Below are 12,762 nucleotides of genomic sequence, written 5' to 3'. Positions count from 1 at the left end.
TTTTGTACTTTTTGTTCTCACATATAACGAGTAACACGTTACTTATTCAATCGTCAATTCTGACGAAAAACACTGTACAGCTTCCACTGAACCTTGTAGTGAACTAGCCAAGTGTCGACGGCTAAAGACCGGTTCTCAGTATTTCCTTGTTTAGATTTCTAGAAAAGAGCCTTTGCCGTTTTATGACGGTTGCAATGACTGTTTTCAGTATTTTTTTTATTTCTTGGGCTTTATCAATATAGTTTGTCGGTCAAAAGAATGAGTGGTTGGTAAAGGATTTAGTAACATCCCTAAAACTTTAATTACAATATAAATTGTTTCGAGATGTTAATTTGTTAACTCTACATTACACATAAGCTGGTACTCAATCTGCTGGTTTGTAATTTTTTACTAATTGTGTCAACGTTAAGAAATTGAAATGTTTCCTAGGCGTTTTCCCAAAATTATGAATGCTATGACTCTTCTCTCAAACATAATACAAAAAAAATGTCAAGTGCGAGGCGGAATCGTGACACTAAGGATTTAGCAAAAAAAAAGCAAGGTGACAAAATAATTTCTGGGTATCCACCCTCAAATTTATTTGTTGTAGCGGCAACAAAACTATAACATCTCTAAGAATTTCTACTTTCTTGCTATCAGGGTTCAAGATAGAGCCTGCCCCCTGTAGGCAAGTAATATTTCTACAATCTAAAACATCAGTGGCAGATCAAAGTTACGGAATAACATTTCTATACATTTTAGTATAATTTATTGACGATTGATTGTAGAGACGTCACTTGGCTAGAGATGCTATTGACGGATGGACAGACAAACAGACGGACAGCGTAGCCTCAGTAATAGGGGTTTCGATTTTACCTTTTGGGTACGGTACCCTACATATCAAAAATCAAATCAACGCTCTTTAATAAAAAGCCTAAGAGCAGATTGAAAAATATTTATTTCACATAATTATCGTCTTGTTCTAGTAAACTGACGTCCTAATAGGCTATTAACGGTGCTTCAAAGAAACGACCCGTTTAACAGCTTTTTATATTTTGCTTTTCAAAGATTTTGCTCCTTTCATATTTTCTTTGATTGAAAACTGTTGATCTTGTTTTAAATTTAAAATTGAGAATGTTTGGTTGTTTTTTTTTATTTTTGTTTGTTTGTGACTTTTGTTACATTAAATAAATGGATTTGATTGAGGACAGAGAGGATATAGAGTTTTCCCATGTAAAACACCTACGTGTGAAATTGGACGATAAACATACAGACTGAATTGTACTCAAAACTGTATTAAAAGGTATGAAATTAAAATATAAAATGTGTTTTAATAAAGGCAACTAAACTTAGTGTAGGTTCAATAAGTAAAATAATAATAATAATATGATCTCATAATTGAGGAATGTTACAATTTTGTATACCGTTTTTACAAAAGGTATGGGTTTTCTATTTACAAAGGGAGATAGCTAATTAATAAGTAGTATTTCTTAGAATAAAAAGCCTCGTGCAAAGCTTACAGCCATTCTTAGAATTGTCTCTCATGCAATGTACTTTTATAATAAAGAAACTACTGAGTATAATGGCTCTACAAAGCACGATTGTTGTCGTGGGAACGGGATGGTGCTCTACAAAAAGAGTAGTGGTGTCTCGTTTTTACAATAATAAGTGTCTTGAGCTAATAGTATGATGTACAACCGCGCCCGCAATGTTATTTCATACTCATAACATTGAAAGAGATTGTGTAAATGATATAATATTCCTTTTTTTCTAAAATGTTTTGCTAATAATATTAAAACGTGACAGTGGAGTAATACCCAATTATCTTTTTACAATACATTACCTTGAAGTCTAAGAAATAATTGCTACCGTGAAAATCGATCCTTTGATCGTTGACAAGACATCAAAGAATCACTAAACATAGCAGTCACCTGACAACCGAAACGAAGCACCGCGAAAATAAACTCTACTGTTTGTGTCTAAGATACAAATTGCTTTGTTAAGTTTATAGATAATTTTGTGAGTTGAATAAGAGGGCGGAAATTAAAACCGGTAAATTAACGGTAGACAAGAAAATATGTCGTCAGTTTGTAGGTCATAGAATTTATGGGAAAGACGAGGGTTTGGGACTTGGGAAAGGGGGGGTTATATCTAACAGCACTCTTGTTGTTGTTCTCATTTACTTACATCAAGGTTAACCCGTGATAGCTAGACTGCTGAAATTGTCTCAGATGATGTATTTTCGCTGCGGCTATTATAACAAAGAATGCACAAACTTGTTGACATATTAAATACTTAAACAATTTTAACTTCGGACAATCAGTGTCGCAAGTCCGACAGTAGCTTATTTTTTTTACTATCTAGGATCATTACAAAGCAACTTTGAAGTGCTTAAAGCACTTGGTTTGACGTCAATTATCAGTAAACTTGTGTGATAAAACTTTGGATTAAAATTTAAAAAATTGTGAAAATGGCCCAAATCAGTTTTATCTCCACAATACTTTAGTAATGTCTGTTCTTTTATAGAGTAGATAGCCCCTGGAGAAGCAGCAGAAGTCCTATCACAGTTTAGATTAAAGTTCTCAACAAAACCTTGCATGCTGGACCTGTATTCCGGAGTGCGCTACTAAAAGGGATTGGGTCCTTTCTGTGACTAAAAAAATGGAAATGAATATAATTTTATAAATTAAAAACGCATAAATTTATGTCGCAAAAATAGTCACGGCCAGTAGTACGAAAATGTTGTTATTAATTAATTATGTTTAGTTGTTGATTCCTATAAATACAAGCGCTCGTTGTGATGACAATGTAGGAATATTAATAGAAACAAATTGATGTTTTCCCAACAAAATTATATAGTTTTCAATTTTATATAACCCATTTTACTTTACTTCCATATTTTACTAGCTGGTAACCAATGTAATTATATTATAATTCTGAGTACTCCAGAATTATAAATGTTATTAAAACATTTTAAATACTTTAAATTATCAATGAACAGTCAAATGCGGTTCCCCTACATCTTATACCAATATTTTTATAAATAATTTCTTGCCAAACATACGAAGACTCGTTAAACTCAAGGATTTATGTAAGCAGAAAATAAATTGGATTTCTTTACAAAGTGAGTGTATATAAATTCTTCGAACAATCCTAGGTAACGAATCAAAGGTGACAGTGATTTCGAACAAATGGTTTTTTTGCTTGTTTTTAACGTTTTGATTACGTTTACAAGTTTCTGAAACACGTCATAGGTTTGTTTTTCGTGGATCTAACGCACTTTTTTCTTAATGATAGTTATTCAACAAAGAATTTTCTGGTTTGTCTTGGGATTGTTATTTAATAAAACAATCAAAATGCGCGGTTGCCTTATAATTCTGCAATCCAGAAGAGTAAAGCCATACAACTGCTACTGCTGTCTCTTATCACCACCATAACAACATTCAATAAACAACATATTACACGTAAACATGTCACCAACCAAAAAAAAATCAGACACCTTATAAATTTAAACAAAAGATACTTTTCGTATTCATGAAACAAGCTCATGTTTAATTCAGCGACATGGCATGTGACGTCACAACACATGACAGTGCGTCCCCTTGACAATATTGATGCATGATTTTTGTTATCTGGTACAATTTGTATGTTGCTTGGAGAGAACAACTATGTGTCTCTATGTTGAATACAAAAATATGTGTCTCTATATTTTTCACGGTAACTTTTTTGGCGGGTCCGTTCCAGTGATAGAATGTGAAAAATAATATTAACAAGGATTTTATTAAAACATTGCTTTAAATTAACCTGCCCCTTATTTATTATTTTAAGTTATTTTTTCGCTCTAGAAATATTTTTATGTAAGCATCTATTTTAAATATTTATTTCACAAAGGCTGTTTCCTAATTATAAATAGTATTTCTAGGTATTTTGCTTTTGTAACGTATATATCGTATATAAAAAACCTATTTCCCGTTAGTCCTGTGAGAGTTACTAGAAATAACTCAGATCTATACATATCAAATTAATGCATGCCTTTTTAGGAATTGGCCTCATATATTTGGGTATGACTTCAAAAGAACAAGGTTGAACGAATCGTGGCTTAGATCGTCTATATGGCCCTCCGTACGCGAGGCAACACTGGTCTCTGAGACCCAACGACTTTAGCCGCCGACAGTACTTGATTATGGAGTAAGAAACTCTACATATCCGTATCTTTGAGACTATAATGTATAAGGTAGAGTTTTGCGTAGCATCGTGTAAAAAAGTCTTAAGTGCTTACGTGAAATAACTACAGAAAGAATTGTTCTTGGAATAACTTCGAATACCTCTTTAAGATTTCTCTTTTGTTTCTGCGATATTGCGAAAGTATATTAGAATTGTTTTGTTTGAGATTCGATGAAATCATTCCGTAAAAAGCACACAAAGTGCGTACCTATTTGAGAAAGTTATCAATGTCTGAATCGTTTTTACGTTGTTTGCAGACCTTCAAAGAATCTGTCTGGAAAAACTTGGGCGGTTTACTTTACTACATTTATTGACTGCGTGATTTCTATACTAACTTATAAGATGTTTCGATTATGTACTGAATTGAAAGTGAAAATACTTAATGATGTTTTATTACTGTGATTTTAATCGCATTAACTACTTGATATGTCGTTTACCTTCGTCGTGATACTAAAAAGTTTTTGAATCAATCTTAATCGTTTTGATGGAGTTGTTACGCCTTCAAAATATATTGATTTTGCCTTGAATAGTTAGGGATGAATTTTGAATAAAAATACCAGTTCCGATAAAACGTAAAATTCAACTGTGGACCTACCAACACCACTGAGAGTAATTTTATTGGAAAAGCGTGACAGCACACTCTACAGCATATGGCTCTCTCTCTCTCTTATACTGAGTCTGAAAAACAATCAGCTTCTAGCAAGGGTGGGCAGAAAAATAAAAAGTACAAATATAATTTTATCAACTTGTTTATTTAGATAGTCAACATATTTCATTCTATCATCGACGACATAGTTTCATATAATTTACATTAATGCGGAACTCAATCACAATGCCTTATTTAGTTATTATTGCAAAATAACTAACAACTGTTTAATTGGCTATCGTTACTTAATCATTCAAACATAACAATTATTTTACGAACTTATGTACTGGAAATTCAAGTCAATAGTTTAACAATCTGGGCATTTTTATTTACATTAATATAACATTAACAACTTAAATAAATTATGAGTAGAAACATGGATCGCAATCCTTAAACCAGGGCTTATACCGTGCGAGTGAGAGAGCGCTACACTTAACATAACAGTGTCTCTCTTCCACACTGAAATAAGTCTTACTTAAGAAAGTCATAGCAAGCGCTCTACCCTTTCTTATAAGATATACATCACTGAAATGATTGACAACGAACATTTCCTTGAAATACAGATACATGATGCTAGCAAACTGTTTCTGGCAAAATGATAAAAAGCTACGAAACAAGGGTGTCGATATTGCAGATATATAACTGTATAAAGTGTATTATTCTCAAAACGCTTTTATTGATGAAATGAAATAATTTCATTTTTAGACTTTCGAAGTACACTAAAATACACAGGTGGTGATTATGCGAACAAGTCATTAACTGTCTCCTTTGCAGCACTGTCTCTTAAAAGTTAGCTATGGTGCAAAAACAACATTTACTCGCATTAACAAAACAGAGGATACAACATTTTACTTAGACAGTTTTACAAAAACACAAAGACCTAAAACATAAATTGGAACAAATAAAAAACATTGTCGCACTAAAAACTGAAATGCGACGAAAACATTTTACAGAGATGTTACCGGCGACAACTTAAGACAACAAAAAGTAATTCAATTTACTTAATGGCTGCAGGCGAGAATCATAAAACATTTTACACCGATTGATAAATCTCACCCACTTGTGATTGTTTGAGGAAATTGATAGAGAGTCTAGTAAGAAGCCGAGTTACTGTCCAGATGAGAGTAAAAGAGTTAGAGATACTAATCTTTATGTTTCCGTCTCTGTCTGCGACTCCGTTGGGTTTAAGCCGAAGTCTGTTTTATCTCAATCAATGAAAGGCAAGTTTGTGTATCGATGCGGCAATCTTGAAGATAATTTGTTTGATTAATTAGAAACTTTGGGGTTCGGTGTTTACGGAATAGATTTTAGGATTGCATTTTGAAAACAAATTTCCCTTTAGCCTTATTTTTTATGTAATAAGACAATTCCAAACAATGACGTGTAAGTATGGTTTATATTTGTTAATACAATGGTGAAATAGAAGGATTAAAAAAATGCCTACAAAAATACATTGCCACGCATCCGTGCTTTGCTCTATTACAAATATATTGTATTCAACATCAAATGCATCCTCAAGTATTACAACATGCCACAAGCAAGCCAAAACCTGACCGAACCGATAATACAGTTACCGAAAACTTCGAACTACCCACAAATTTCGCTGTCTCAACTCGTTCGCTGCTGTTCTCAGGTACTACACAATCTTTATCAACTTGTCACAACTCATTTTGAAGATGTACCGTTGGTAACCGAGGAATAGGGTTGTGAAAGTATGGAAGGACAACTTTAGTGTATTGAAGATATTTTTATCATGAACAAAGGCTACAAAAAAAGGTTTTATTTTAAGTGACATTGCAGAAGCGAGATTTAAGGGAAAATTTTAAGAGGAAATTACCTTATTAAAGCTTTCAAATTATCGGAAAACGAACGGCAATAAACCCTTTTCTGAATTTAACCTTTTTACGGCCTACACATGCTCACATAATTACGAAGATGATGGAAATTTGCTAAATCCATGTTTGCGAAAATCATCGAAATATAAATTAGCAACAAAACCAAATTTGTGTGTCCTACAAAAATATAGCAATCTTTCTTTAAAATGTCGTAGAATTAAAGTCTAGTTTTTGAGCAAGACGTCGACGGTTAAGTAACGTTTTCAAACTGTCCACTTTTGTTTCGCTTCTCTATTTGTCAGCAAAATGGACTTTAGATTTTATTTGTAATGGCAATGTTTTCGTTTCATGTAACTTGAGAGCTTTGCGACTTCAGTATTGGAACTGCTGTAGTACTTTCCGTTAACGGATTTTTTTAAAAGAATTGTCAAAGATTTGTTAATAAATAAAAAATGAAGCGAAATAACAGTTCTTGAAATTGATAGAGAGGTTAACTAGGTACTCGTAAGTATAGATAATTAAATCTACAAATTCGATAACGTAACTTTTTTATACACAGTTTGCGTGCATCACGTATTTCCACATACAATTTAATTAAAACAATATTAATTCACATACCATGACTTTGAAATAGAACACAGCATTTCTAAAATAATTAACAAAATAAACTTAATAAACGATAACCAATTAAACAATGTAATATAATAACATACTTGTTAATTAAAAGCTTTTTACATGACCTATTTACAATATTTACAAAAGATTTAACATATTTTATATATTATTTAATAAAATGGAATGTTTAAAATGTCCACTTGGTGGCATAAATTGTGATTTATTTTTTCTAGAAAAATGTAGTCCACTCATTCCGTATAACGTAGTTATTTGGACTTTATTTAGAATGACTGGACTTCATCTGAGCCTTTAAGTGCAGAAAAATGCTTTAAAAATAATAATTTTATGTTTTTTTATCTGGACTATTTAATGGCTTAAATTTTCACAATTTGTTAAATAAAAAAATTACTGAAAATTTGTGAGAAAAAATGCAAACGAATTTCCTATAAAGTCAGAGACATAACGGTTGCAAAACTCAGTCGCGAGAATTTACTATTCGTTATACCGAGTCACGTATTCTGGCCACAATATTTTGAATTACATTTCAGTTATTTCAGTTATCAAATAACATTGTTCATACAACAATTTTAATAAATAAAAATCCAATTTCGATTTTTGTCGACCCAGTTTGGAGTGTCAATAACGTATGTATTATCAAAAACAATTTATTTGTTTGGCTTCAAAGCCTCATTTATGAATGCGAGTTTATTTATTTTTCATATAATAATTGAGTCGCATTGTCTAAACAAATCCTTGCAAAAATGTTCCATGATATTTTAAACGAAAATATTTTGTGATCAAAAATTACGTCAAAAGCTGTTGTACAACTTTTATAAAATATAATCCATCCCTATCACATTTCAGATATAATTACGACACAGGTAGCGCATGTAAATATCCACTTTTAAAGCAAACCTGGTTGGCATACATTATTGAGGTAAACACCACTTGATTATGTATGTTCATCATTTTTGTTATAATTAATGCAATTACTATTTAATTTATGAATCCTCACATGCAACCGGAATAAAGGAAATGAATTATTCCGACGTTGCCGCTCGTAATTTTGTCGATTTATTTCTATTTTGAGACAATCAATGAATTCCTTTTATATGATCTGCTTAAAGAGGTTTGTTCAAGTCGTAAGTAATGCAACTTTGATATTATCAGCTGCTTTTAAGTAACATAGTTCAGTTTATAGTTAAAAGTTTGACAAAACTGATTGACTGTAAAGTTTTATGGACAAGCGACAAGATTTCTTTTAAAAAGTAACTTTGTGACAATGCTGTCGTGAAAATTTTTGTTGCTACTAAGAGAAATATTTGTCATCTTATTTTCAGCTGGTCAAAAAAGCTAAAAGTATTTGATTCATTAGATAATCTAAGGTTCTAATACTGCGTAGAGTTAGCTCTTACTGATACTAGTTAAATCCTAGTAATAGGTTAACAAGTATTGAAAACATACTATCAGTTACCAGAGTAAGTGTACTTGTATCTGCTGTGCTCACGTAAGTCATTAAATACTCGAATACCAAGTACCATGGTAACTCTGTACCACGATATCCCAGCACTATGTGAGCAAAAAACTAGGTTCGAAATATGCTCTTAAAAATGAAATTGTTCAAATATTGCGGTTCTTTCTATGCTCGTTATAATGAATAGATTTTATTCAAACAATACTGAGTAAATTAAGATTGAGTTTGGTGCTATTATATTGACTAAATGTTTGGTTATTTGTGACGGTTTTTTTGTATGAATATCTTATAATGCAAAATGTTGATTCTAACTGTGTTTTATTACCTAATAAAGTGATGGGAATTTCTTAGAGAATTTAGGAAGACGCATAATTATTCCAGTAGTGTTATTACCGTATTTACAACCTTCCGACCTAGAAGTTAAAGTTTATATTCAATTATTTTGAATTTCATTGAAATGGAAATAGTGGATGAAAATCTATGTATGTACGTTTATAAATCAATTATAGCATATTTGAATTTAATAGTATTATATAGTAAAACTCTACTCATGGAAATGTTTATCTTGACGATGTCAAGTTTGACCGACCAATGTATGAAATACCTAAGACTTTGGTCATCGTAATAGTATAGTAGCCACAACTTACAAACTAATTTATCATTTTTACTAAATACTTTCTACAATACCCGGTCAATGTTAAAAGTATTAGAAAAAAGGAATTAATATTTCTTTACTTTCTAATATCAGCATTAATGGCACATAGTTACTATATATACAATATTGTATACATACTTAGCTGTACTTGCTTATTTATATACAATAAATACATTCACTAGATGTCTTTCATTGTGGCTCAAATATATACAGTATGTAGTGAGAATCAGAATTTCCTGAACCAAAATGAATTCGATGGTGTGAACGTAATATGGCCGTAAATGGTTGTAATTTCGGTAGGCAAATGTTTCAGTACGAAAAATGTTATAAATGACAGATTTCCATTTCTGTTTTGAAAAAGTACGGAATCTATTAAAAAAAATATGGGTCACTTTTTTATTAAGTCAAGAAAACGCGATTTATGGGATTGGACACTAATAATGTCACTTGTCGGTAAATATAAATCTAGTCAATGACGTCACTCGATATTTTTTAACCAAGAAAAAAAAGTCTCCCTTATTTTTTTTAAATCCTTCTGACTTCAATACATTTCAATCAATACTTAATCTATTTCTATAAAAAAAGATAATAAATTACCATATTCACAATCCATGCAACAAAAAGTAAAGTTATTGTAACAAAATCACTATCTAAACAGTAATTAATTAAATAACAGCCGTAAGGCAGACCCTAGACAATCAATTATATTGTGCAATATTATTGACCATATAAGACTAACAGTTAATATTGAATATCATAATGATCAAATGATGAAATTACAATTAGTATTTTTCTGACATACCAATACTACAATCAAAACATTGTGCAATTTAATTGATAATCTAAGTCTGCCTTACAAGACAATAAGATAAATATAAAATTCTGAATCTCACTTGTCTTAACTCTTAATAACTAACACAACATTAACTTCTTAAAGCATTTCATTGAGCGCTAATTGCAAACAAAGTGTCTAAATAGAATATTGGAATTAACTTGAACTCATTCGTAGCTAAGCGTTCTCAACGAATAACTTCAAAATTAATTTTCTTACAAATAAAAATGTTCAGATTATTGCTGTTTCGTCTTTATTATTTTTTCTTTCAAAGATCTAAGGAGTTTGTAATAAACTTTCTTTTGTTTTCGAGTCTGGAGTCGATTACCTTTTGGTAATTATTGCAGTTTGATATTCGTAATATGCATTATAAATGATAATGGATTATCTGATTTTTTTAATTATATGTAATTTCGAAGTTTTTTTAAAAGGATTATTTCGAAAAATTGCTCCGTGCAACGTATAAGTTGTTTGTTCGGTAAAAATAATGAGTTATATCTTTGGCAATAATTAATATATATTTGGCTGTCAATAGTTAAAATAATTAGTATGAAATAGGATTTACAATAAATAACTTATTATTTGAGGAGAAGGGTTATTCCTAAAAGTACCATTTTATTTGAAGTTGGTTTAAAACAAGACTTAAAACAGTTAAATTAATATAATGTTTTTATCTAAAAACAAATGTCTAAACAACAACTCAAATACATTTTTAAAATAGTTTAGAAAGCATCCCAAAAACCATTTCACTTTAAGATTAATTTAAAATAAATTATGCTGAAGGATTAAATTTTTTATAAAGTAAAGAATTTAAATGATGCAGCATTTTATAAACTTGCTCATCCTACAACCATTAGTCATACTCAAGCGGAGCATTAGGCAAAATAGTTTTTAAGGTATTTGAATATGGTCCTAGCTGAAAATGTACTAGCCAAGTTAGAGCACCGTACTTAAAATTCTCGCATAATAACCGCGGTAACAAGTTTTAAAACATACCTAAACGAAATCACTACGTAAGGTCTGAACGACAAAATGACAGGTAAAATTAGAACAAATGTAAAAAAAAATACATATCGTCTTAAGCCTTTCAAAGTCTGTCCATTCTTGTTGAAATGGAAAACTTTAACTTGAATATTTTGTGGCAAAGCAACATTAACCAGCTAATGAGTTCCAAGCCATTGCGTGAAATGTTTGTGAATCATAAAAGTCTGAATGTAGTAAATACTAACCGGCCTAATGGCGATTTAATATACAGATAGCATAACAGCTTTATCTGATATAATAAAATAACATTATACACACTTAAAAATAAATGAGTGCAATATATTCTTTTCTTGGCTATCAATTTAACACGCACACATTGACAGTTAAACAAATACAGATAACAAACAACGATCTGGGTTTAAAATTAAAATCGTAAAACATTATTTTGTTCATAATTCAAACAGTTACAGTAACAAATAAAACTCTGCTATTAATATAATAATACTCGGCTTTCAATATAATATTACAGACAAACATCCAAGCACACAGCTCCAGCGTACAATATATTTATTCGAGTTAATACATTAACAGATAACACACGTACTGTACTTTGATATGCATTTTGGAAACTATGAAGAAACGGACTATACTAAGAATCACAGTAAGGACTAGCTTTTACAATATGGAACTGTGAATGTACCAATGATTTTGTAAATTGAATCTAGTTTTTAAGAAAACCAGTCCCGATACACGAGCGATAGAGTTGTGTGGGGTATCGTTGATCGAATTGTTGAATGTATAGAGTTGTCAAAGTATCGTGAATTGTCAAAAAGGAGTATAAATGACAAATTGCTCAAATGTACGGGACATTTGAGCAATTTGTATTGCGTTTTTTTACACCCACAATAGTCTAAAAACTAATATTCGGTACGATTCTGTATACTATAATCTTCACTCTTATTCTACAGGATTCAAGATTCTACAGAATCGTATTTTTGTAAAAAAATCATTAGATGTAAACATTTTGCAGTAACTACAGGAAGAACCTTAAAAAAATGCACTTGCTGTTTTCTAGTGGTCTTTATACAAACTGAATTGAGAATAACATGATTCTGCGAAAACTTCCTTTGAACCCCGAAGTAATCCAAAAACAAATGAACGAGGTACTAAATTGGCTTTCCCTGTTTACTATTTTAAGTATTTAGCATTGTTCCGTGCAGCTATTTAAGTATTGCATACACAGAACAATGAGAAAGAGGCAACAAACAAAAGTCAAGGGAAATGCAGTAATCATAAATTGCAGAAGCGAGAAAATCTTTGTTGTTTTAACTTGTAAATATTAAAGTAGTCTTAATTAAAAGGATAAATGAAACTTTTTTCTGCTGTTTTACATTAATGCTGCACAGTTCATGGTATTAAAAGTGACTAGTTACAGTCTGCGGTTGCACCCGAGTGGATTATGATTATCGTTTCAAAAAGCTGTCCTATCCTAGCTATGTGTTCAAGCTTTCCCGAGTT

Source organism: Trichoplusia ni, chromosome 16 (assembly GCF_003590095.1).
Source record: "Trichoplusia ni isolate ovarian cell line Hi5 chromosome 16, tn1, whole genome shotgun sequence".
In the NCBI taxonomy this organism is placed as follows: Eukaryota; Metazoa; Arthropoda; class Insecta; order Lepidoptera; family Noctuidae; genus Trichoplusia; species Trichoplusia ni.
The sequence above is the reverse complement of the archived record's forward strand: the minus strand, read 5'-3'. Positions refer to the sequence as shown.